The sequence below is a fragment of the Petaurus breviceps genome, unplaced genomic scaffold (genome assembly GCF_028583685.1).
Source record: "Petaurus breviceps papuanus isolate PSGF00001 unplaced genomic scaffold, PetGlider_PUasm1.0 90603, whole genome shotgun sequence".
Classification (NCBI taxonomy): domain Eukaryota; kingdom Metazoa; phylum Chordata; class Mammalia; order Diprotodontia; family Petauridae; genus Petaurus; species Petaurus breviceps.
The window spans coordinates 3,584,573-3,606,731 of NW_027187284.1; positions in this window are offsets into that span (position 1 = coordinate 3,584,573).

Here is a 22,159-nt window from a genome sequence, read left to right on the forward strand (position 1 = left end):
CTTCTTCTTCTTCTTCTTCTTCTTCTTCTTCTTCTTCTTCTTCTTCTCCTTCTCCTCCTTCTCCTTCTTATTTCTTTTTGGAGGGGGGAAAGTTGGACAGTTGGGGTTAAATGACTTTCCCAAGCTCATATGGCTACTTTTTTGGTGTTAAGTGTCTGAGACCAAATTTGAACTCAGTTCCTCCTGACTCCAGGACCAGTGCTCTATTCACTGTGCCACATAGGTTACCCCAACCTCAGTCTTCTACATATATAGGGAATATAGGCATGAATCACTACAGCTACCAAATAATCATATTAACAGATTATTTTCAGGAATTAAATAAACTAAACTAAATTTAGAAAATAAACTAAAATAAGTAAAAACATCTAAAATGGACTCCAGAATATTTCTATATTTGACCAACAATAAGCAAACAAAACTAATGGAAAGAGAAATAACTTTTACAGTAATAATAAAATATATCTAATATGTAGGCATTAGTTCATGAAGACATACAAAATTCTCATTTAAAGTAATTTCAAAACTATTTTGATGGAAATAATCAAATAATTGAAGTACAACAAACTAACTTATCAATTTTATGCAATACCAATAGGTTAGTTCACATAAATATAGTTATAAGGAAAGTGTTGGAGAAAAAGAAATGAACAAGAAAATCTGTTGGATCTATGGAAAATAAAAACAAAGGACTAGATTATCATAACTATATTATTAAAAATATTGAAGATCTATAATTATAAAAATTATTTGGTAAAGAAAAAATTAGGGAAAATATAGTAACAAAATAGAGACCATTTAGAAAAAGAGCCAATTGTAAATATTATATATATATTAGGATCTGAGATTTTTTGACATAGGCAATTCCTGTTGAACATTTTATGTGAAGAAAAATATGTATTTTGCAACTTTTTATATTAGAAAGTTATATAATGCAACAAAAATTTAAATAATATCCATGGTCATAAAGTTAATATGTGTTGGGTTTATATTTTAATCTAGGCCTTCCTTTATATCAAGTCCAGCTCTCCTCATTATGCTACACTGTCTTTGATAAGACATTATTTTTTTGTATAAATGCATACTACATAAAAAGTAGGGAATAGAAAAACTATTTGAAAAAATCTTCTAGGAAAACTAAGTATCTGTGTGACAAGTGAAGTCTTCTTCCATATGTCATCTCTCATGCAACAATAATCTAAAGGCACTGGTTATTTTAAAATTCATAATTTTAGTTTCCCTTAAATTTCTAATTTAAAACAATCTTAATCAGATTTACAATCTCCAGGCAAATCTCACATTTTTATTGGTATCATTGGACGAAATTTATCCCCAATGAAGTTCCAATTCTCCCTACATCTTAGACTGGTACTTGATAAGTCAAATTCTGTACATAGATACTATATCCTTAAAGTTTCAACTGGGAACCACTTTGTCATTTTTGGTGATTATGACCTCAGGCACACTCTTTCAGGAAGGATTTAGCAATGTTTCACTCCATCTCTCCAGGGTCATCTTCACTACAACCTCATCAAACACCTTGAAGCCCACCCTAGAGACCATTTCCAAGAAATTCTCACTCCTGCATGTATAGATCCTTGATGTCTTAATTAATGACTGCCTTTCCTAACTCACTTCCAAAATTTATGTACTCTTTTCTATTAAGGAGACAGCTATAGAGTAAATTCCCCTGCTTTTGATAAAAGGCCAGAACTTAAATTCTTTCTTTCTTTTAAAAGCAATCGGGGTTAAGTAACTTGCTTAAGGTTACACGGCCAGGTATTTCTGGGTGTGGTGCTAAGTAGCTGAGCCCGGATTTGATCGCCAAGTCAACCCAACACTGGAGCTGGTGCTCTTACTAGCTGAGCCACCTGGCTGCCCCAAGAACTTAAATTCTTAACATTTATTATTAGTTAGGTAACACTCAAGGCAAACACTAACCAATAAATCTCCCCTTTCTTCCTGAAAATTATCTTTCAAGATCATAATGCCCAGGAAATCTCCATTTGCTGTTTATGAAACCAAGACAATTAAAATTGGGGCTGCCAAACGAGGAGCTATTAAGGACTCACGCTTCTTGGCCACCTGGATTGTGATGTCAGTTAAGTCACTTTCCAGCATGGGTCCAGATACCCAATCTTGTCCAAACACTTTCTTTTCAAATTATTAGGTTAAAATACATGTTGATCCCTTGTTCATTATAAATTTTGCAATTAGCAGATGCAGATGGGAGGAAAATCAATATCCCTGTTTTTGTTGATCTCTTCAGATCTCTTTGGAAGAAATTTAAAAAGTAAAAAGATGGCCAAAAGCATCCATAGATTTCGAATAAGCCAGTACAAATATAGTGGTTCTTGACAAGAAAGTCCATTCTATCAAAGTTAATATAAATGAATACATGCTAGAAGCAGCATGTTTCAGTAAAAATCAATCTTCAGAAGGTGGCAAAGGGTGTGCCTGCTTTATCCACATCTTTACAATTATAAACAAATCCTCGCAACCCAAAGAGTTTAAGGAGATAATCTCATCACTATACTTGCAGTTCCCACAACATTGACTTTGGTTTGAGTGAGGGAGGAGTGCTTAAAGTCGCCAGCTTCTCTTTCTTCTCCATTGTCTTCTGGGTCCTGTGGCTAGATTTCAATGAGGATGACTGGAGATGCCCCATGATGTAGCAGAGACCTTGGCCCTTTTAAGGTAAGGTCTTTTCAGGTTTTTTCTTAGAGTAAGGTAATGCCCATTCAGTGAATAGATCTCTTTAAGAAGGTCCCTTTAATAATAATAATAATAATAATCAAGCTGTGAGGGGAAGACCCTCAGGGTTGATTGCCAAAAGTGAAAGTTACTATTTGTATTCACTCTGAGCCGGAGTGTACAAAAATAATCATTAAGTGATGCTTGGGCAAGGACTTATTTTTGTCCAATCCATGGAATCCAGAGTGAATTGGGTTAAAGGTTTGATCTTTGAGAAAGAAATCTAGCCAGTAAACCCAAAGGTAACTAGGTAGCTTTTGGTCATCAAAATTACCTTCCTTTGGGCAGAACACTTTCAGGTAAGGATAAAGGAGAGGAGAAAGGAGGGGAAGGTAGGAGAGGGGTGGAGAGAAGATGAACTGGCCATCTAGGACCCCATTCAGACATTGCCTCACTCAAAGTGAGAACCTAAAAAGATGTTAGCTTAAAAAGGCCGAAGTCTCCCACTGCATCCTGGGCCATTTCCAGTCATCCAGACTGAAATCTGTTTACTAGACCAGATGACTCTGGAAGAGAAAGTGAGGCTAGTGACTTTACACAGCGCTTCCTCCCACTAATCAAAGTCAATTCTAAGTCATGTCATCATCTTCCTGGTGTCATGGTCCTCTTCGAGAACAAAGGAGAAACCACAACAACAATATTCAGTTCAGGGCTCTGTGAATGAGGTGACCAATAAAAGTACAGATTGATTCTTTAATTGCTCTTCAATCTCTTCAAAGTGGGTACTTCTTACAATCATAAAAACTGCAGCCCAGCCATACCTGTTTATTTCATATGACTTTTGTCTAAATCTTTCCTTAAATACTCCATACAGGATTACTCTGTGATTGTGGGAAATTTAAATGGGTGCAGAGGAGATAGAATTAAATAGTTTATAATGTCCTTTCTCTAATTCCTAGGAAGATTGCTTGCATGGTTCAGTAGTGTTACTTGGATGCAATATGGCAACAAAAATTTCTTTTTTAGTTTTCAATAGGCAATATTCACTCTGAAGAAGAGGAAGTAAGAATAAAAGAACATTTTTCTCATGAATCCAATTGCCTTCATCAAGAGGGGAATTTTACCTGGCACCATCCATTTCCAGTGCCAATTAAAATTGTCACAAAAGAGTTTACATAAACAGGCAGAGAATTGCTCTGCTTCTCTTAATGGGTGTCTGCTAAGGCTTCCCTTGCTGTCTTTTTTTTTTTTCCTAAGGAAGAAACTAGTGTAACCAAAAACGGTCTTTGCCTTTCCAGAGACTTCATGGTGAGAAATAGAAATGCACTGATTAGAACTAAAAAAATAATAATTGATGTCTCTTCTACTTCTGTTGAAACATAAGTATACAACACTGAAAATAACAGTAAAAAAAAATCAGAATTTTATAATTTGAGGCATTATGTGAGGTTTACCAGGGCAAAGCTGTTGTTAGATTTGGTGATTAAGTAAAACACAAAATAGCAAATTTTATATCCCAGCTGTAATTTAGACATTTAATGACAAACATATGTACAATACTCAAGAAAGATATTTGAATCATTCAATAAATCTCTGATTTATTCTACACCTAATCATTGCACTGAATCTCTTCATAAGGAAGTCAGGAAACTGTTACTCAAATTTTTGTCTCACTTTTTTTTCTTTGAATCACTTGGTGAATGAGCTACTGCAAAGGAATCTGGCTAGGTTACAGATCATTGCCTATCAAAGAGGATGGGAGATGATGAATAAATGGAAAATCCTTATGGCAGGCTATTAAGAAATGTAATACAACATGATCAAAATCATGTCCAGCTAAAAACAATATGTGTGTGAGATATTAAGTATGGAGGCTGAAGTTAAGCTTAGTGTTCCAAAAAAGAAATAAAAAAGTAATAATGGGAATAATAATTAATCAGCAGCAGTTTATTAAGTGCTTTTTATGTGCCAAGTACTGAGAATAAAAAGATGAAGAAAAGTGCTTCCCTCAAAGAATTTACATTATAATAGAGAGAACATATATAAATACAATTTTATACTAAATCTATGCAAAGTAAATAAGAAATCATATGGAGGAAGATCCTAAATTTGGTATTTTACCAGAACCTAAAGGAATCAAGGTTTATCAGTCAGGCACATATGTGGCTATTTCTTCTTCATGAAAGTGGTTATTGAATTATAGTGGACAGACAGCTAGATTTTTAATCAGAAATCTAAGTTTCAATCCCCAAATTTCTGTTATCTAAGTGACCCTGAATAAGGTGCTTTTTGCTTCTTTCCTCTTGTTTAAAATGAAGGGATTAGACCACATGACCTCTAAGTTTCCTTCTAGCTCCGAACTTGATCTTTGGAACTTCCTGCATTAACTGTAAAGTACAGCTAGGTGAATTATTTTATGGTTTATTTAGCCTCTGTTTCATATCCGAGAAATACAGGCAGGCCAAGAAAGAAATGATCTTTTTTTCCCAGAGAAATTATTTTGCAAGAGCCTTCCTGAGACAAAACAAAATGAGGAGAATCACTGTTTGCTTCTCTTTGATGCATTGCTTGTATCTGAAATCAAAACTGTTACATAATTTTTTTTGCAAATAAGATGGACATGGTCATAAATACATCCAACTTTTATGTGATCCTCAAAGCTAGGTCTAAATTATTTTATATGTTTGAAATAGTTAAGAAATATGGTGGTTGCTGTTATTGTTATTGTTGTTTTAATGATAATAATTAGAAGGAGGTGGAGGAGGAAGAAGAGGAAGAGGAGAATGAAGATAATGGGGAATATGCACCTGAAATTTTAAACTAGAAAGATGTTATTATGTTATGAATTTCCATTCCCTGGTAACCAGAGTTAAGAAGGTACAGTAGTTTATTTTGTGTTTTTTTAATAATTTCAGTTTAACTGAATATTTTAAGGAACCATAATATATTACTTCATAATTAGTAGTTGGGAGTGCTGGCAGTATACTTGGGAATTTGTATGAGTAGCTGTCATGACAGTTGGACAGTGTGCATTTATGTAAGATCTGAGAATGAAGTCCAGTAGTTCTGGGGCAGCTAGGTGTTGCAGTGAATAGAGCACTGGCCCTGGAGTCATGAGGACCTGAGTTCAAATGTGGCTCAGACATTTAACACAAAAAGTAGCCTTGTGACCCTGAGCAAGTCACAACCCCAATTGCTTCCAAAAAGAAAAAAAAAAGATTTGGGTAGTCCCCAGGCACACAGATATATGCAGACACACACAATGTGTGTATCTACTTTGAGGAATGATTCCATGAGCATAGAGGCTAGGATCAGCAGTCAGTCTTAGTAATGGAACGTGCATGTTTTGTCTTTCTTTTGTTGGAGCCCCTTCCAGGAGAGAGTTCTGAAAAGTAGTGAGATCAGACTTTGTCTAGGACAGTGATGGAGATTCTATGACCTCTAGGTGACCCTCTAGGTCCTCAAATGTAGCCCTTTGACTGACTCTAAACTTCATGAAACAAATCCTTTCATTAGAGACCCCTGGTCTAGGATGACATATCTGAAACTGGAGATTCTTAGATTTCTCCTCTTTTTTGTTTTATGAATAATTTCCCTAACTACAACTGTCATGGTTTTGTTGGTAATGGGGAGTATGTGTGTACTTATAATAGACCAATGAGTTCATGACAGTATCAAATTCTTGGAGTACTAATAAAACATAATTTGATAATAATCCTATTTAATGATTTTGGAGATTAAAATTATTTCTTAAAACATGTTATTTTCCCCCATTACATTGTAACCTCTTTGAAGGCAAGGACTATCTATCTTTCTTTTTCTTGTTTATATCCCCAGACCTTAGACAACTTCATCCTAAATGTTCATATGGACTATTTGTGTCTGATCTATGATAGAGCCTGATCTGCCACAGTTGGACACACTATAACTTGACCCCAAAATAGTGAAATCATCCTTGCCCTCTTTGTGTGCGAAGGACAACTAGCTAATCCCCAGTGATTATAATAGTGTCTGGTACATAGTATGCAATTACTTTTTTTTTAAATTAAATTGAATTAGAAAGATAAAAGTTAAAATTTTAAATGATATTGAACTTTGAGATATATGTATCTCAAAATTTAATATAATTTAGATCACTATGTCTAGCACTAATCTTTCTCTTGAATTTTTTCCCATATAACCAGTCAATTCCCTAGATATAACTAATTGTAAATGTACTAAACTTCTTGGACTCAACATAATATATATAGAACTCATTAAAATTTCCCCAACATTTTCTTCCTCCAAGCCTCCTTATATTTTTTCAGGACATCACCATGCTTTCTAACTTACCTCTGTTTTCCTCACATGCAATTAATTTCTGGGTCTTATTTATTCTACCTCAACAATGAAACCATCTAACCCCACTCCCTCATTTTTTTAATGCACTAAGAAACTGAGACGTAGAGAGGTTGTGGTTTCCCCACTGGCATGAGGCTAGTAAGATTTGAAATAGAATTTGAATGCAAGTCTCCATAACTGAAAGTCCAGAAACCTTTATCACCCCACCAGTAAGTCTCTCATTGTATTTTGAATGGGAAAACTGCCTGATAACTCAGTGACTTTACAAAGATTGTCTGTCATGATTTATATGTGCTCTTATATTGTTCACCTATTTTATAATCCCTAAATATATTCAAGACTTAAATGAACCTTACTTTGATCTTTGATTAGTAATAATGTTTTGCCTTCCTAAAATCACTTCATATTTGCACATGTTTTAACATACTATATCCCTCCAAATAAACATAAACTCCTTGAGGATAAGACTTTTTTGTTTTTGTTTTTCCTTGCCTTCATATTCCCAGAATGTAGCACAATGAATGGTGTGTGGTAGGCATTTGATGCATTTTGATTAAAATTAATCTTCTAAAATGTTTTGTTAGCAAAGAGAATGACTTTTCCTCATTTGTTGTTTGCTTGATTTTAGGGTGACTTCTGATTTAATCAATGTAGGGAATTCTCAGTGAAGAAATATCCTGTACAAATACAGACTGATCAATTATTCAATGACACTATGGATAAAAAAGACAAAGAATGAAAAAATCTTTATTGACAAGGAGCTAATAGTCTACTGATTCCAAGGGACAGGGAAATACACACTCACATACAGTTATACACACACACATGCAAACATAACATATACACATATAGATACTCATGTATAGGTATATATGGACAAATGTATACATGTGTGTATATTTTTAAACATACACACAAGCATACATGCAAGCTAGTTGAGGAGAGTAGCAACTAGGGAGACCAGAAAAGACTTCTTGACAATTGTAGAAAATCTACCACTTTTGATTAAATTAATTGTGCAGGGTCCCACAATCATTTTTTGTCAGAAGACTTGAATCAAAATAATCCTAACTGAGGCTAGCCACTATTAAACCAAAAAATTAATTAAGAGAATGAGATTTTCATTTATACAATTTCTAGAGTTGGGTAAATTTTTCCATACTCAGTCTTTGGGAAAAGAAGGAAGGTTAGGAGATATAAAAATGTTTTAATAAGGAATTTTTGTTGTTAATAATTACAAATGATCAACCTTATTAAAACAGTATAAAAATGGAGAAAATTAAATAAAAAAAACCTATATTCAATAAGGAAACCATTTTATAATTCATCATCCTTTCCATTAGTGTTTTTGAAAAATTATTTTCTAAAATAAATTCCATTACTGTACTTTACTGGTAACTAAACAGATAATTACCAAGATCACTTTTTTTCTTTTCTAAACCTAGGCTCTTCTTTTCAGCATTTTCTAAATGTTTATGTGCTCTTTGAAAGAGATTTGCTTCTATAAAATGTGTCTTATCTGTCCATCCTAGAATCCTAGTAATTCTTATTCCAGCAACTATGCTGTTCAATGACTGTGACTGATTATGAGACTTAATTAACTTGTCAAGGGGAAAGATAGTAACTCTCAGTCAATTTGTGCTTTTCCATATGGCAGAAAATGAAAAGCCACCACCACCTCCCAGGTCAGCTCCTCTCTCTCTCTCTCTCTCTCTGTCTCTCTCTCTGTCTCTCTCTCTGTCTCTCTGTCTGTCTCTGTCTCTGTCTCTGTCTGTCTCTGTCTCTGTCTCTGTCTCTGTCTCTCTCTCTCTCTCTCTCTCTGTCTCTCTCTCTCTCTCTCTCTCTCTGTCTCTGTCTCTGTCTCTGTCTCTGTCTCTGTCTCTCTCTCTCTCTCTCTCTCTCTCTCTCTCTCTCTCTCTCTCTCTCTCTCTGTATCTCTCTCTCTGTCTCTCTGTCTCTCTCTCTCTCTCACACACACACACCTCTCTCCCTCTCATACACACACACACACACACTTATACATCATACCACACCACACACATATATACCCCATGTGCATGTATATCAGAGTTTTTATTATTTATATATTTTATATATTTATATATTTTATTATTTATTTATAGTTATTAACTGAATAAAAGTTTCCTATTTTGCGCTTAGGAAATAGAAAAAAAAAGATTAGAAACAAACAGTAATTAGGTATAGGTTAAGTACTGTTTTGTCTAAATTTTCAAGCTAGAAGGGAGCTGTACTAAGGATTTCATGGAGGGGGGTCTTTGGGTTGAGCTAACAATGTAATAACTGGAATAAGAGAAAAGTTTTTCCAATAAAGTATGTAGCAAGAACAATGGGAAGGGAAGGTGGAAAATGTGGTGTTTAAAGGGGAAATAGAATAATGCAGTTTGACTGAAACATGGAGAATGGGAAGGGGAGTTATATAGCATAAATTCACAAAAGCATGGCAAACTAGATTGTGAAACATTTTGAGTACCTGGCAAAGAAGCTGAAATTTCATTTGTTAAACAATAGACAGTCAGTAAGGATTTTATTTATCCTAAAAATGTCCCTGTAAAATTACCTGGAACAACTATTAATCTCCCACATTTATGAATTAGGAAACTGAGGCTCAGAGAAGTGTCATCATCATTAAAGAAGTGTGTGACCTAAGATTTGAACCTAGTTCTTCTGACTCCAATTCTATGCTGTCTCTATTGCACCCTCTATCTTCTTTCAATATGTCAGTGATTTCTTTACTACCCAGTTTTCATTTTATTAGCTTGCCATAGTTCTTCCTAGGATTCTTTCCCCACCTCACAGCACCTTAAGCTTTTAACTCACAGGGCAGAGAGTCTTTCAACTCTACTTTATAAACAAGGGAACATTTTTTCTTCTATGTTACATGTTTTCTCTTTGTCCAACCATTCCTTGTAACTGATTGAATCTCTGCTTATAAGAAATCACTTTTTCTATTTTGGTCCTGCTCTATTTCACCATTTCAGAAGCATCACAGGCCTTCAAAAGAATTCTAAGTACTCCTCAAAGATGTGCAGTTCCAGCTATTTTTTGTGTAGTTATTATAGTAGTTCATACAGTGTAGTAATTTCCCTGAGGTTAGGAGCACTGCTGTCCAATCAATCAATAAATCAACAGCCACTTATTAAGCACCTACTATGTGGCTGACACTGTGCTAGACACTGGGAACACAACATTTTAGTCCCTTCCCTCCGTTATATCTCCAACTAGTGCCTAGAACCTTTTTCTGCCAGAGGAAGCAATTCCGTCCAATTCAACACCAATTTATAAAACTGTCTAGAAAGTTAAGTCAATGCATTCTATTTTGTGCAACTAATTATTCTGACAGCCCTTTCTGCCCATTACCTTAGAGGTTAACCAGAGATGAAGAGGGAGGCTGCCAAATGAAGGGAGCACAGTGGATAATTTTAATGTCAATCATGTGACCATCACTCCCATTGTTTGGCTATAGTACTGAATGGCCAAATAGCAGTCCAATGCCAGGAAAAATATAGTTGTTTATGACAGAAGACAAAAATGAAAGGTAATCCCATGATGGTTCTCAGATCTTTTGCATATTTATAATCATGCTGGTCATACACTCATTTTTTCATTGTACCATGTGCTCCCTGAAGTTTTAATCCATGACAGAATTTTTTTTTATTTGTTTGTTTGTCCTACCTCTTTTTCTGACTTACATTTTTAACTGAAAGTAATTCTCTGTGTCCAAAACCTATTTGGTTGATGTAATAAGAGGTATAGCTCCCAGTTCTTTGTGGGAAATTGTCTACATCACAAGAGGTAAATTTACATAGGGCATCCTTGGGTTTCCTCAAGCTATCCCAACAGGGCTGGGAACTGCAACCACCAAATGACCAGTTTTACCAGCTAAGGAAAGAAGGAAGGAAGGAAGGAAGGAAGGAAGGAAGGAAGGAAGGAAGGAAGGAAGGAAGGAAGGAAGGAAGGAAGGAAGGAAGGAAGGAAGAAGAAAGGAAAGAAGGAAGGAATAGAAAGATGGGAGGGGGGAGAAATGAAGGAAGAAAGTGTCAGAAGAATTCAGGATTAGTTAATCTGAAGACTAATATGTGTTGTTCAAAATTGAGGGACACAGAAGAATAAGCAAGTTCTGTTGGCTATTTGTATTGAGCAAACTCTTTAAGTCAGCCTTCATAGTGTGTTCATCCTTTTAGTCTATTTGTTTGGGGATGGTGGAGGGTAATCATGACAGCTCAGGTAAGATTCCTATCCATAAACTCCTCAAACACAATGTATTAATATGCAATCCTTTTGTCAAAAACAATAGAATCTGGCAATATGGTGTGGAACTGTGATGACTGCTAGAATACAGAAACACTCAGTCATGTTTTTTTTTTTTTTTGTTCTGTTTTTAGGGTGGGAAAATGTCTAAATATTATGGTGGCTTCTTTTTTTTATCTTAAAGTTCCAAATAAGAATGAATTACAAATCAGCTTAACACACACAAATACATAGATAAGTGCACAAATAAATAGATAAATTATGGAATGCATGATAAATATCCAAATAAGAAAATAATCAAATTAGAAAATAAACAAAGGAAAGAGAGAAATGAAAGACCGCTGTGAACCGACTCAGTTCAGTTACTTAAGACAATAAGCTATTACAGGGAATAATACTGAACTGGAGTCTAAAATGTCAGACTGACCTATAAATTTTGAATTTTGGCACCTGTGGCACATGCATTTGAACTGGCAGGAGTATGGGTGTGGGAAGAAAGGAGCCAGACAGCATAGGTCACCATAACAACATGGTGGTAGTAGAAGATGAGCTGTGGGAGAAAGGTCTAAGAGTGACATGATATGGGGTGGCTAGGTGGCACAGTAAATAGACCACCAGCCTTGGAGTCAGGAGGATCTGAGTTCAAATCCAGCCTCAGACTCTTAACATGCACTAGCCATGCAACCTTGGGCAAGTCACTTAACCCCAATTGCCCTTCCCTTTCCCCTCCAAAAAAGGAAAAAAAAAAGAGTGACATGATATGGGTTTGCACATGAGTGTGATTGATAAGGTGGTGGGGGGGTGGAGGGGAATTATTTCAGGAATAGGTGAATTAGGAAATTGGCACACTATCCCAAGGACACCAATGAATATAGAGGCATCATTTCTAGAGCATTAGCCAAATGGAACAAAGATTCAATGTTCCTAAAATAATTGTATTTGTGCTATCTGGACACACTGTTTGGAATAAGTAATTTAATCTTTTTTTATTTTATCTTTAAGGTACTTTCAAGGAAAAAAATATTTCTTTATTGTAGACCCAATTTATCTAGAAATAATTCCAATTATAAACATCCCCTTTCAAATGATGTATATGTACTGTCTTCCTTTTTTTTTTCTTCATTTAGTTACAAAACATCAAAAATCCAGATAAGGAAATGTTCATGCACACATGCACACAGACACACACATATCATGATTAGGACTAATATATGATTGAATTTAAACATGAACTTAAATAAAGTATATTAGATACCTGAATAAAATATAAACTCGATCAGGAAAAATCACATGGCTTCTTATTAATTTTTAGAGTTTTATCATAACATAACCACAAAAGACATGTTTAGAAATCACATATTAATTTCAATAAAATAATTTCTCCTTTTGAAAAACTATTTCTCACATTAGGGTGGTGTCAAGAACTCAGTGGGACAAAATCCATAAGTGATGAGAAATTCATGGGGTTTAACAAAATTCACAACTAAATTGATATCACAACTTCATGTCTTAGATATAATGAATATATTCCCCAATTTTCATTTATACTAGCATCTACAAATAGTAGTCTTTGAAAAAAGTCTATCTCCAAATACATTGTGGTTGAAGGACTTATTACAAACATGTTAATAAGACTATAGACTTTAAGTTTATATTTTTTTTAACAACCAATGTTTTGAATATTTTATGATTATAACTTTCTGAACAAATTTGTGCCTATAAAATATTGAGTCATAGAAGTTAAAATTAAAAAAAATACTTAGATATTTCTTTAGTAAACAAACCAACTCCTTCATTCAGAATACACTGACCTAGAGAGAAGTGACTTTCCTATATCAGAGATAAGACTAGAACTTCCATATCATTGTATGTCTCTACCACTAATAAAATTAACTAGACTCACTTGGATTGTAAGAAACTACTTCTTACTCCAGTGCAATCATGATTTCATCAAGGTGTCCTTTGTTCAAAGGTCCATTTTCCCCTTTTCATTGTGTTAAATTTCAGTATGATAACAATAACACAAGAATTGTATGAAAAGCTACCATTTATCCCAAATGGGGTCTCAACAAGTCAGACATGACTGAAAAAATGACTCAGTAACAAAAAAGTCATTTATGAAATATGTTAAAGTTTTTCAAAGGTTTTTTTAATTTCAATTCATTTGATCTTTTGATACACACAACAATGCTGTGAGGTAGGAATTATAATCATTTTACAGATGAGGAGTCTGAAGTATAGAGAAGTTAAAGTATTTTTCCAGGATCACCCAACTAGTGAGTGGCCAAAAAAAGATTCAAACTCAAGTCTTCTTGATTACAAGACACATCTTTAAGAAATAGTGCCACCTAGCTATTAGTTTTATAGTTCTAGAAGAACAAAGGAACTCAGGGACCATCTAGTCAAAGTGTCTGTTTTTATAAATGAAGAAACTCAGTGCCAGAGATTTTAGTAATTTCTTTGTCACATAGGTCATAATTATCATATGACAAAATTAGAAACAGAGACTGTGCCTTCTCTTTCCTTTATAACGCATTGACTCTTCTCTATGCCCTCCCATAAATCCCCTTTGGTGTTCTAGTCAGTGTTCTGAAGCCATGCTTCTAGATCTTTCAAAATGCCATGAGAGTTTATGTAATCCATATGATGATACAGTCAGATACATACACATCAGTGATGATACAGATACAAGCAGATTCAGACCTTGAACATTGTTCTACACACAGCAACTAGTTACCTAAACATTATGCAAGGCTGTCTCTCATCAGAGACCTTCCTTAAAGAGTTAGGTTGCTGGCAGCAGAACCAAAATTGCAGCATAGAATCAGGAAAACTCCATGAATTCCCCCCATAACCACCTGAAATACCTATAAAATCTGACTCTAAACAAATTTTAGAGCTACAGAACCCACAAAGTGACAGACAGAAACAAATCCCCTGCTTAAGGCATTCAGGCAGGCCATCAGGAAGGGTCCATTGCAGCGTGCTGGAAGCTGAGCCCAGCTCTGTGTGAACTTCCAGATTTAGCCCCAGTGAGGGCACAACCAGCAGCTGCAGCAGACTTTGGGAGAGTGGATGAACAGCAGCTGTGGTGGTTTCCAGTATTATCAACCCATAAATGCCAAAGAAAAAGTGAGAGTTCAGTACAGAACTCTGTTGGAACTGGGGCCGGGGGGGATAGAGGAGTTGGTCTTGCCCCTGCCCCCTAACCTAGAAGTGGCAGAGTTTCAGCGGATGGACAGCCACCTCCACATGGCTGCTTCAGAGCTCCTGGCCTACAGATTGTGGGGGGGCCAAGTGAACATTCAGAGGATAAACACTCCTATTTTAATCTACCTGGATCTGGATAACGGTCTAGGGTAGTGGTCCTGAGGTGTGTGACCAGTGAGGCAGGGGCTGCAGAGATGGTGCCCTCCTAAAAGCTCCAGCAGCTGCAAAAACCCCAGCGATTTGGGACAAAGATCTCCCCTCGGGAAGCAGAATTCTAATGTGGCAAGAGCTCAAAAGTCAAGTAATTGAGTGGCCACATGAGCAAACAAAGGAAGCAAAGCAAGCACAGCAATCCAACTTTAGATTCCTTTTCTGGTGACTAAAAAAAAAAGATTAAAGGATGGAATGGGAGGAAGACAACGAAATCAGAACTTCTTCACCAAAAGCTTCCAAGAAAAACATGAACTGATTATAGACCATGGAGGAGCTCAAGAAGGTTTTGAAAATCAAGTAAGAGAAGTGGAGGAAATATTGGGGAGGGAAATGAGAATGACGCAAGAAAATCATGAAAAAGAATCAACAACATGACTGAAGAAAATAACACCTTAAAAAATAGATTACCTCAAATTGCAAAAGAGGCCCAAAAGGCCAATGAGGAGAAGAATGACTTAAGATTCTAAATTTCCCAGAAGGAAAAAGAATTTCAAATGCTCACTGAAGAGAATAATTTCTTCATAATCAGATTGGAGCAAATGGAAGCTAATAACTTTATGAGAAATCAAGATACTATTAAACAGATCCAAACAAATGAAAAAGTAGAAGGCAATGTAAAACATCTCATTGAAAAAACCATTGACCTGGAAAATAAACCCAGGAGAGATAATTTAAAAATTATTGGAAAACCTGAAAGACATGATAAAAAAAATAAAACCTAGAAATCATCCTTCAAGAAATTCTCAAGGAAAATTGCCCTGATGTCTTAGAACCAGAGGGAAAAATAGAAATGGAAAGAATTCACCAATCACCTCTTGAAAAAGATACCCAAAAGAAAACTCCAAGAAATATTATAGCCAGATTTTTGAGTTTCCAAATCAAAGAGAAAATATTAAAAGTGTCCAAGAAGAAATAATTCGAATATTGTGGAAGCACAATCAGGATAACACAGGATCTTACAGCTTCTACTTTGAGGGACCAAAGGGCTTGGAATATGATATTCTGGAGGTCAACGGAGCTAGGATTTAAACTAAGAATCAACTACCCCACAAAACTGAGGTTAATGTTTCAGGGGAAAATTTCATCATTCAATGAAATAGAGACTTCCAAGCATTCTTGATGAAAAAAAACAGAGTTGAATAGAAAATTTGACATTCAAATCTAAGAAGCAAGAAAAGCATGAGAAGGTAAACAGGGAAAAGAAATCATAAGGAATTTATTAAATTTGAAGTATTTACATTCCTACATGGAAAAACAATACTTGTAACTTATAAAATTTTTATCTGTATGAGAAGTATGAAAGTATCCTCTCAATATGAGAATAGTTGAAGGGAATATAAATGTATATATTTGTATGTATGTCAGTATACATACATACATATGTCTATATAGGAGGATATAGGTGCATGTGAATACTTATATAAGTGTGTATATATGTGTACAGGTATACATAGAAAGAGAGTACAGGATCAATTGTACATGAAGGGATGATATTTAAAAGGTGAAATTGAGAAGTGAGACAGGAATATAATGAGAGGAGAAGGGGAGGGACAGAATGTGGTAAAGTATATCATATAGAAGAGGCAAGGGATAACTGTTACAATGGAAAGGAAGAACATGAAGACAAAAGGGAATGGGTGAAACTTACTCTCATTGAATTTGCCTTAGGGAGGGAATGACACACGCACTAAATTGGGTATCTTACCCTACAGGAGAGTAGGGGGGGAAGTGTATGAAAGGGGGTATGATGGAGGGGAGGGCAGGTTGGGGGAGAGGGTAGTTAGAAGCACACACTTTTGCAAAGGGTCAAGGTCAAAGGAGAAAACAGAGCAAGTGGGTGGCGGCATAGGATGGGGGGAAATATTGTCAGTCTTTCACAATATAATCACTATGGAAATGTTTGTGTAACTACACATATACAACCTATTTTGAATTGCTTATCTTCCCAGTAAGGGTGGGTGATGAGGGAAGAAAGGAAAGAAACTGGAATTCAAAGGTTTAAAATCAAATGTTTAAAATTTATTATTATTGTTATTAATTATTATTATTTACATGCAACTGGGAAATACGATTTACAGACCCTGGGGATGGAGATCTATCTTGCCCTACTGGAAAGTTGGAGGGAGGGATGGGGGAGAAAAAGGAGAGAACAGATTGGGGGAGGCGGTATAAAGTGGTGTCATAATTGTGGGGTGGTGTGTAGGGAAAAGATGGAGAGAAAATTTGAAACTCAAAATCTTGTGGAAATGAATGATGTAAACTAAAAATAAACATAAACTGTAATTTAAAAAATTAGGTTTTTATATCATATACATGGAGACAGTCTAAGAAGTACAAGTTAAATGTACCTGGAAAAAGACATGAATTTCTTGTATAAAATCACATTCAAATATTGAGAATAAGTGATTTTGGGTAACTAGAATACCAGAGAGAAATGACTGTTTCCAAAAGGGGACTGCTACATTCTGTCTTAGAAGGAGGCTTATTTAAAGTTGTTGAAAACAAACAATAAGAAGAAGAACAACAACTATAATGAAGAGTTACTTTGGGATATTATAAATGATTTTTTTTTCTCCGCAGGAAAACCACGAAAGAGACTTTGTGCTCTAAGAACCAAAAAAGATGTCAGCTAGCTAATTTTATTGAAAGTGACTTGATTCTTATTTATTTTTAATTAAATTTTACTTATTTATTTTTCCATTGCTTTATTATCTGCTGATTTACATCATTTATTTCCTTATGCCCTCCTCCAATCTGCTCTCTCCATACCCCTTTCGACTTTTCCAGTGGATCTCTTTGCCCCAGGGCCTGTATATCTTATTTCCAAATTACATGTAAAAAAAATATTAATAGCAGTATATATGTATATATACATACACACATATACATATATATTTGTATATTTGATTTTAAAACTTTGAATTCCAGATTCATTTCAGTCCTTCCTTGTCACCCACCCTTACTGGGAAGATAAGCAGTTCAGTATGGGTTGTACATGTGTGGTTAATGCAAAACAATAACATAGTAGATATGTTGTAAAAGACTGACTATATTTCCCTCCCTCCTTTCCCACCTCCCACTTGTTCTATTCTCTGCTTTCATCCCGTGCCTTTTCAAAAGTGTGTGTTTCCAACTTCCCCCCCCCCTCCCCCGGCTGCCATCCCTTCCATCATCCCCCCTCTCATCCACTTCCCCCTCTACTCTCCTGGAGGGTGAGATACCCTATTTAGTGTGTATTTCATTCCCTCCTCAAGACAAATTCAATGGGAATAAGGTTGATCCATTCCCTTTTGCCTTCCTATTCCTCCCCTCCATTGTAACCATTTTCCCTTGCCTCTTCTGTATGCGATAGTTTACCCCAATCTGTCTCTCCCAGTCTCCTCTCATTATATTCCTCTCTTAGCTCTTAATTTCACCTTTTAAGTATTATCTCTTCCTTTTAAATTGTTCCTGTGCCATCTATCTTTGTATACTGTAAACATATGTACACACATTCACATATGTATTCATATGCCCATATACCTTCATATATAGACATATAAATATTTCTGTTCCATTCAACTATGGAGAAAATTTTCATAAGTTACTATTATTGTTTTTCCATGTAGGAATGTTGATAGTTCAACTCTAATAAGTTTCTTATGATTTATTTTCCCTGTTTACCTTCTCATGCTTTTCTTGCTTCTTGTATCTGAATGTCAGATTTTCTATTCAACTCTGTTTTTTTCAGCAACAATGCTTGAAAGTCCGCTATTCCACTGAATGCCCATATTTTCCCCTGAAACATTATACTCAGTTTTGCTGGGTAGGTGACTCTTTGTTATACTCCCAGCTCCTTTGACCTCCAGAATATCATATTCCAAGCCCTTCGATTCCTCAGTGTAGAAGCTGCCAGATCCTGGGATATCCTGATTGTGTTTCCACAATATTCAAATTGTTTCTTCCTGGCTGCTTGTAATATTGTGTCCTTAATCTGGGAATTCCAGAACCTGGCTATAATGTTACTTGGAGTTTTATTTTTGGGATCTTTTTCAGGAGGTATTTGGTGGATTCTTTCAACCTCTATTTTGTCTTCTGGTACTAAAACATCAGGGCACTTTTCTTTGAGAACTTTCTGGAGGATTATTTCTAGGTTCTTACTTGATCATGGCTTTCAGGTAGTCCAATAATTTTTAAATTACCTCTCCTGGGTCTATTCCAGGTCAGTGGTTTTTCCCATGAGATATTTCACATTGTCTTCTATTCTTTCATTTGTTTGCATCTGTTCATCTGTTTAACAGCATCTTGATTTTCCAGTCTAATTCTGAAACAATGATTCTCCTCATTGAGCTTTTCTGAGATTCTTTTTCCATCTGGCAAATTTCGGCTTTTTAAGGTATTCTTCTCCTCTTTACCTTTTGAGCCTCTTTTGCCATTTGAGTTAGTCTATTTTTTCAGGTGTGATTTTCCTCAGTCAGGCTGTTAACTCTCATTTCATAATTTTCTTTCATTGTTCTCATTTCTCTTCCCAATTTTTCCTCCACTTCTCTTATCTGCTTCTTAAGATCCTCCATGGCCTGTAGCCAGCTTGTATTTTCCTTTGAAGCTTTTGGTGCAGGAGTTCTGACTTCACTGTCTTCCTCCTGTTCCATGCTTTGCTCCTTTTTGTCCCTGAAATGAGTCTAATTTTGGAATCTTCTGTCTGCTTTGTTTCCTTTGCCTGATCATATTGCCCCTCAGTCACTTGACCCCTGGGCTTTTTGCCACAGTAGGACTCTGCCACCACACAAGGGGAAGCTTTCCTCCCAAACACTGAGGTTTTCTCAGCTGCCTGAGGTAGTAGATGGGTGCCCTTTCTGAGGTCTCCACAAACTCTGGCAAGCTGGACACATGCTCCAGGATTTCCACCCTAGACTACAATCTAGATCCAAGAAGGTGAAAGCAAGAGCAATTACCACTCAGACTGGTGCTTGTTCCCCCTACTTTCTGCAGGCCAGGAGCTGAAGCCACCATGTGGTTCTGGCTGGCTGTGCTGGCATATCAGGGGCTTTTCGCAGGGGCGGGGGAGGAGGAGGCAAAAGCCACGCATTCCCACTTACTGGGTCCCAAAGTCCAGACTGCACTGACCTCTCACTTTGTCCTTTGTATCTCTGTGTTGATAAATCTGGAAAGGGCCATAGCTGTGGCTGATCTGGAGTCTCTCTGGCTTGCTGCTGGTCAGGCCTGCCCTGGGGCTAAAGCCTAAGTGGCGTGGGCTGGGCTAGGTGGAACATTTGGCTGGCTGATTCCTGCAGGCCTGCCGGGCTGTCCTCAGCAGAAGTTTAACTTCTCTGTGTCATTTTGTGGGTTCTGCAGCTCCAAAGTTTGTTCAGAGTCCCCTTTTTACATGGATTGGGGAAGGTGGAAGTGGGAGCAGCGGGGAGGTCCTGTTTCTACTCTGCCATCTTGACTGATTCTTAATTTTTTTTTAATGAAATAAGAGCAGAATATTTAAAAAATGACTTTTAAATATTGACTCCTTAACTACTTCACCTAGTTAAGAAGAACAGAGAGAAGGCAAAAAAAGAATAGGCATAGGAAAGAAACATAATGCACCAATTTTGATTTAAGAATTTTTATGAATGACACTTTCATCCAGTGGAACAACATTGTATTATGGTATGACAAAACATTTAAACACACAGTTACATGCTCACATACTCACATATACATGTTTCCTACTTTAACATTTTTAACATTTAACATTTTCATAGGCACATTACACAATGATGAAGAATTTTCCTTTTGTTTCTTATATCTTTTATCCCATCAGTTTGGGCCTGAACCTCTGTACTAGATTCCAGATCTCCAATGTTGATGATGTGAGGGATAGTATAGAGCAAGAGGTAGAAGAAATGCCTTTTAAGGAATAATCCCTTATTGAGAGGCAATGTTTCATAATGTCTAATATCTGAATTAAAGGGTCAAAAAGAAATTCTCTGTTAAATTCTGCCTCTAATACTAAAATTCCATGTGACCATGGGAAGAACACTTTATCTCTTTTATTCAGTTTTCTCATTTGTATGTAGGATGGGCAAATCATTTAATTTTGAATGTCGCCTTCCTTGTCTTTCTAATGAGGATTAGTATTAGTAGTTTTCAGATTCAGATGAGATTATGAATACAGGTGTTCCAGAATGTCTTCAGTACAGATTTGGTGAATATTAAAGAATTATATGATCATTAGTTATTATTATTATCTCAAATGAGAATGTCACAGTTAAAGATTCATTCCTCTTAAACCTTTATGAAATAGTTCTTATATATTTTATCAATGGGAAGGATTGGGTAGGGAACAACAATAGAAAACCTTCTAAGGAGTAATCTTTAAATTGCTTAAAGCTAATGTCCTTGTATGGATTTTACTGATTAGAGAGCAATTTTCTAATCTATTACGAATTTCAGTTTTTCTATATTGTTGAGAAAAAAATTGCTAACAAATACTATGTTAAAAGATCTTTTACTTTTTTAGAAGATGCTTGTTTGAAAATTCTCAAATTTTCCTATCTTTATGGACTCTTAATCTGAAAACTTTCTGGAGTCCTTAACATGTTTCACCATAAAGGAAGAAAATTTTTTTTTGAGATGAAAGAAGTCAAATATATTCACAAAGCACTGAGTATTTTTTTCTTTCTGATTCCCTTTATTTCTAATGGGATAAACACTAAGTGAATCTCATAAGACATGTGAGTAATCTTGATCCTTGTCTTATGTTCCACATTCTGTAAAATCTTATTATTATGAAATGCAGATGGCCAGAAGTCAGGTATATACAGCATTCAAAAAGTCCTCATATTTATTTTTCTTTAATATGCATATCCTTTCCTCTCTCCACCCACACCCTCCTATACACAAGTGCCTTCTGCCCCCCATTGGCCAATCAGAAGACAACATTGCAGTTCCACCAGAATGTTTTTCTATTTCTTATGTATGAATCAAACTTCTCTATCTATAAACAAAGTGAAGTAATCACATGGAGTTTGTAGAAATAATTTTACCAAGTTAACAATGAATTTGGGTTATCTAACCCAAAAGAAGATGAAACAAATACCAGGTTAATCTGGTTTAGCTTTCTTATCTGATCTCAAGGACCAAATATTTCCAGTTTTAAAGTTCACATCTGGCAGTGCAAAGACACAGTAATTTTGTACCTTGTGAAAACTCAATGCAACTGATTTGCCTGACAGTTTCAAAAGCAGCTTACTTGAGTCAAATTATCTTTATCTGGGTGTTTATGGGATGCCAAATAACCAGACTGATTGAAACTTTCATTTATAACCAGTTGTACCTTCAGCTGTGCTCATGTAAAACAATTTTAAATGAACTAATGTCAAATTGATAAGATTATACCATAATTATATCTATCTCATTTATTGAGTATAAATTATGGAAGCAGAATCATTTCTCAAATGAA